Here is a 6,000-nt window from a genome sequence, read left to right as displayed (position 1 = left end):
TGCGATGTCACCTTAGCGTCTCCATAAGTCAGCAATTACTTGAAAACACACGACAAACAACAAAAGGGGGAGAAAGAAGAAGGGAAGGTGAGAAAATATATTAGAGTAATAGAAATTTGTGGAGGTAACATTGTGAGGTCTCTTTAAATTGACAGTTGTGTTCTTGGGGCTCCAACCCCCCAAGACACCCCCCCCCCAAAAAAAAATCCTGCCAAAATAAGGTTGAACTGCCTCTCCTGGAAGCTTCTAGGACTGGTAACTCACCCTTCAAATAGGTTGCAAATCAGCCATTTGCTGCTTTGTGGGTCCCCCCCCCCCTCCATTGTTTGGTATTTTTGTCAGTTTGTTCAGCCCCAGGAGAGTCCTGGGGCACAAAGCTGACCCCAGACCCATGCTGAAATTGTGCACACACGCACACTGCTTTTAGTCCCAGACTATCTTGTATATTAGGAAAAGCAGAGTTCTATTTTGCCTCTGATTGTTTGGTTGGTTATACATGGTCTGGAGTAAGCTGATGATTAAACAAACCTTATCTTGGTTCCTGACTGACTTTTTAAAAAAAGAATCAGGGGAAAGAAGAAATAATAAAGTATTCCTATTGCCATTAGAATGGTAGAATCATAAAGTTGAAAAAGACCACAAGGGCCATCCAGTCCAACCCCCTGCCATGCAGGAACTGCCAAAAATCAAAGCCTTCAGATGGCCATCCAGCCTCTGTTTAAAGATTTCCAAGGAAGGATACTCCACCACCCTTCGAGGGTGTGTGTGCCACTGTCAAACAGCTACCACTGTCAGAAAGTTCCTCCTAATGTTTAGGTGGAATCCCTTTTCTTGTAGCTTGCATCCATTGCTCTGGGTCCCATTCTCTGGAGCAGCAGAAAACAAGCTTGCTCCATCCTCAACACAAAATCCCCTCAAACACTTAAACAGGGAGGTTTATCACACCTGTTTTCCCCCCATTATGGGCATGGGAAGAGGATGCTCGTGTTCATGCACGACCAAGAAAAAACAGATTTTATCGCACACCAAAGTGTCCTCCAAAAGGCCTCATTCCGTTCAGTGCTGAGGAGCGCCATTTTTGTGTGATGGAACTTTTCCATCAGGCAAAAATGGCGCTCCTCAGCACTGAATGGGGACGGCCTGGCACTGGACACTGGAATGGGGCCTTTTGGGGGATGATTTGGTGTGCGATAAAATCCGTTTTTTTCTTGGTCGCGTGCACACACAAGCATCCTCTTCCCGTGCCCATAATGGGGGGGGGGGGAAATGGGTGCAATAAACTTCAAGGCCATCATATCATCTCCCCTTAGAATATACTTTAATACAGTCGAAGTCCAGTATAAAAGAAACAAAAAATATTAAAACAGTAAGGTTAAAAATAATGCATTAATATTAATACATTAGTATTACATTAAAAAGCAATGCAGCAAAATCATGCATCCCAATCCTCTCATCTCCAGGCCAAACAAACCCAGCTCCCCAACTCGTTCCCCATAGAGGATGCCCCCCAGACCCCTCACCATTTCAGCCACCCTCCTTTGGACATGCTGCAGCTTGCCAACATACTTTTGGAACTGTGGTGCCCAGGACTGGACACAGCACTCCAGGTGAGGCCTGGCCAAAGCATAACAGAGTAGCACTACTACCTCCCCTGATCCAGACCCCACACTTCAATTTATGCAGCTCAGAATCGCATCAGCCCTTCCAGCTGCCACACCACACTGCTGACCCATGTCCAACCTATGGTCCACTAGGTCTCCCAGATTCCGCTGTCTCATCAAGCCAGGTGTCCCCATCCTACATCCATGCACCTCACCTTTCCACCCCAAGTGCAGCACCCCACAGTTCTCTGTATTGAAACCTACCCTGTGAGTTTTCACCCAGCCCTCCAATCCACTAAGGTCATTTTGAACTTTACTCCTTTCTTCTGGGGCATTAGCCACATTGTGGGCATTAGCCACATTGTGGTACAGTGGTGTGAGTGTTGGACTAGGACTCTGGAGACCAGGGTTCAAATCCCTGCTTGGCCAAGAAAACCTGCTGCATGACCTTGAGCAAATAACACTCTCTCAGCCTCAGTGGTAGGCAATGGCAAACCCCTTCTGAATAAAAACCCCATAATAGGTTCGCTTTACGGTCACCATAAGCTGGAAATGACTTGAAGGCACACAACAACACCATTGTGATGGAGCATCAGACCTTTGTTTCCCATACATCCTCAATCAATACATGAAGGCCACACACATTCAAATGTCTCTGCATTATACTGTTTTAAATCCCAACATATTCTTGGGAATTATGCAAGTATAGCTCAGCTGCTGAGTTGCCAATCATACCCCCTTTTAATAAATTAGCTTCCCATACATTTCTGAAGGCTTTAATTGTTATACTTAGTGTACTCAAGTATGGCTGGCATCTGCTGAGCTTGCATACCAGGCCTCTGGAGATTATTTCCTAACGAACCTAGGTTGGCATCTGATAATGCACTGTCCCTTTTGATGTTTCCAATATCACTGGATAAAATAAAAAACAATCCCAAAGTATTGAATGGCTCCTGTTATTGATTCACACACTCTGCTTCTCAAGAACTTCCCACAGAAGATATATGTTTCACTTGCTTATTAGTACAGTAGTCTTCAAAATGCACCATAAATTTTTAGCTGCAGAACAAAAGATCTGCCAGATTGTGTTGATTAAAATACCTTTTCCTTTGCCCTGTACCCAGGGTAGGGAATGTATGGCCCTCCAAATGTTGGGCTGAAACTCCTGTAAACATGCACCGTTCATCTGGGGCTGATGGGGATGGACATCCAATCACATCTGGAGGACCACACATTTGCCCTTTCTTTTGTCGTTATTTGTTATTAACTGCCCTTGAGTCGACCCCAATTCATGGTGACCCTGTAGATGAGATATCTCCAAGACCTCCCACTCTCCACTGCTGTGCTTATGGCATGTATATTCAGGCCTGTGGCCTCGCTGAGTGAGTCTATCCATCTGACATGCAGTCTTCCTCTATTTATATTGCCTTCTGCCTTTCCTAGCATTGTAGTCTTTGCTAGTGAGTCATGCCTTCTCATGATGTGACCAAAGTATGACAGCCTCAGTTTCATCATCTTGACTTCCAGGGAGAGGTCTAATTTAATATAAAAGGACCCAGTTGTTTGTCTTTTTGGCTGTCCACGGTATCCTCAGCACTCTTCTCCAGCACCACAGGAAAAAGGAGTTTATTTTCTTTTTGACGGCTTTCTTTACAGTCACACTCACATCCATACATGGTGATGGCGGATGCAACAGCTTGGATGATTCTAACTTCAATGCTCAGTTGTATATCTTTACACTTTAGGATCTTGTCTAGTTCTTTCATGGCTGCCCTTCCCATTCCTAGTCTTCTTATTTCCTGACTGCAGTTTCCATTTTGATTGATGTTTGATCCAAGATACAGGAAATATTTAACTACAGTCAGCCCTTGGTATCCATGGGGATTCCATTCCAGATACACATACCCTGCCACAGATGCAAAAAACAACAGGACCTCATGTCTCATGATTTTCAATGGCCATGGCTGCATGCACACATGGCCATTAGGGGTAATGGGGCTTTCCATCGGTGGATGCCCACAGTTAGGGTGGGAAGGCAATATTTCAATACCCTCATTATGTAGATCCTTTGTAGTCATTATTTTTCTTTTCTTTATGTTCAGCAGTAAGCCTGTCTTTGTGCTTTCCTCCTTGACCTTTCTTAGTAATTGTTCCAAATGTATGATGTTTTCCACCAGTAGTATGGTGTCATCTGTATATCTTAGATTGTTGATGTTCCTTCCTCCTATTTTCACTTGTCCCACTTCTGAGTCCAGACCTGCTCTTCATATGATGTTTACTATCAGGCAAATTCCTCCTCATTGATTTGAATAGAAAAAGATCTTCATCCAGAATTATTAATGATATTAATGGCTGTCACAAGAAAGAAGATTTTTCCCATATGGGAAACATCTGCAGAACTCCAGCAGGGGCACATTAGGGATCTACAACTGCAGGACTTATAAGAATTGTAGACAATTCTTGACTAAAGCAACAAATCACAGTAACATAAATCATGGATTGGTGTCACATGCAAACACCACAACTGAGCAACTCCTAGCAAATAATTTTATGGATACATATTTTGTTGCTGGGCCATTAATTCAAAGCATTCTTTATTGCCTAATGTTTGCATCGAAGAAAGAGACCAAAGTTTGATGAAGTTAACTTCCTGTTTTGCACATCAGCTAGAAAATTAGCAGTCTCGCAGTAATACCTTGCACGGTATTAAGATGCCACAGCAGTGTGTGAGAGGGTGGATCCTTTCAGAAGAGCCCTCCAGGGTTACAGGGTATTATATGGCTAATTCCTGTCATTCAAAGGAAACAGAGGAAGAGTCCCATGTTTGGAAATGAAGGGAACCTCCTGGATAGTAGAACACATCCTTTGTTTGTGAGTGCATATCCATGACTAAGAAACCACACATTAATATTTATGGACTATTGCCATATGAGTGTGCTTGTTTTTTTTCACGGATGTAGGGATAAGGCAAGCAATCTGTACAATCTTGAGGAAAGCCAGTTTAACAAAAGAAGTGGTTTCCTTTGTAGATGTGGGCCTGAGAGAGCAAAGTCTATCTCCCAAGTATGACATGCTTTGTGATTTATAGCTGCATCCACACCGCAGAAATAATTCCGATTGCCTCCACTTTGCCATGGCTCAATGCTAGTCTTCTCTGTCAGAGCACTCTGGTATCACAACAAATTACAGACACCAGGATTCCATAGCATTGAGCCATAGCAGTTAAAGTGGTGTCAAACTGCAGCCTTAGGGAAGTCAGGTTCAGCCTCCCATAAAAAAGGCATAAGAGGAAAACAAAAAGTACAATAAAGAGGAGGAGGAGGAGGAGGAGGAGGAGGAGGAGGAGGAGGAGGATAATTGTGGCCAAATGGTATGTGAAAATAATCAGATAAAGAAATGCTATTAGATTTGGTCTTCCATATCCACAGATTCTGCATCCACCGATTCAACCATCCATGGCTTGAAAATATTCAGAAAACGTATCTGTAGCAAAAAGCAAACCTTGTTTTTGCCATTTTATATAAAGAACGCCATTGTAATACACCAGTGCATACTATGTGACTTAAGTATCCATGGGTTTTGGTATTCACAGGGAGGGAGTTGTCCTAGAACCAAAGCCCAGTAGATATCAAAGGCTCACTGTACTTTAAAGCTTGGATAAGAGCATTACTACTACTACTACTGCTACATCCAGAATCCATTAGTTCCCATAGTCATCTGGGAGATTTGGAGAATGGTAGTCTCAAAACAATTGTCCCCGGCCCCAGCACTGTCCTGGATTGTATGCTTTGCTTTAACAGAAAGTGGTTCTGCTCCTGCAAGTCAGAACATATGGTTTTCATCATATTCCCCTTATCCATGGAAGCACTCCATTCTTTCAAAAGCTGCTCCTGAGAGTAAGAGGAACAGAATAGAACTGGGCTGCCCAAGATATTTTGTTGCCTGAGGCAGAGCAACAATCAGTACACCCCGTCACACCTAAGAGAAATTGGATAGTGCCTAAACCCAGCAAAGTTGCTTTGGTACCTGGGACATGAAAGCCCCAAGTACCTCTCCTCAACCCAGGCTTTAGCTAACTCACCATCTGCTGAATCTTCATGATACCCAGGTCTGTGGCCACTTCACTCTATCTAATGATAGGGCCAAGAACTAGGCCATGAAAGACTGCAGTGGGGGAAAGGATAAATGAAAACTGGACTCTGTGACTTGTTTAAACAAAAAAGCTTACCACTAAGACAAATCCTACTGCTGGACTGAAAAAAATCCATTGAGTTTATGGTCAAGACAATGTATTGCGATGGTACACTTTAGCTGGGAGTTATCACATGTATATCTCACTTTTGTTCCAAGGACCTCAGGTGAAATGCAGTATATGGTTTTGTCCTTCATTTTCCTTCAG

General features: G+C 43.3%; 1 protein-coding gene across 1 annotated transcript in view; it reads left to right on the top strand.

Annotated features, from left to right (window-relative positions):
* ASDURF (ASNSD1 upstream open reading frame) overlaps positions 1–6,000 on the top strand; it is a 55,362-nt gene continuing 49,362 nt past the window's right edge. Inside the window, exon 1 of the mRNA XM_089519608.1 lies at positions 1–87. The gene's annotated coding sequence lies outside the window, so the exon portion shown is untranslated. The remainder of the gene's footprint in view (positions 88–6,000) is intronic.

Source organism: Sceloporus occidentalis, unplaced genomic scaffold, assembly GCF_023333645.1.
Source record: "Sceloporus occidentalis isolate IW3139 unplaced genomic scaffold, rSceOcc1.0.p SCAF_4, whole genome shotgun sequence".
Taxonomy (NCBI): Eukaryota; Metazoa; Chordata; class Lepidosauria; order Squamata; family Phrynosomatidae; genus Sceloporus; species Sceloporus occidentalis.
Note: the sequence above shows the minus strand (reverse complement) of the source record. Positions and strands in the feature narration are given on the sequence as shown.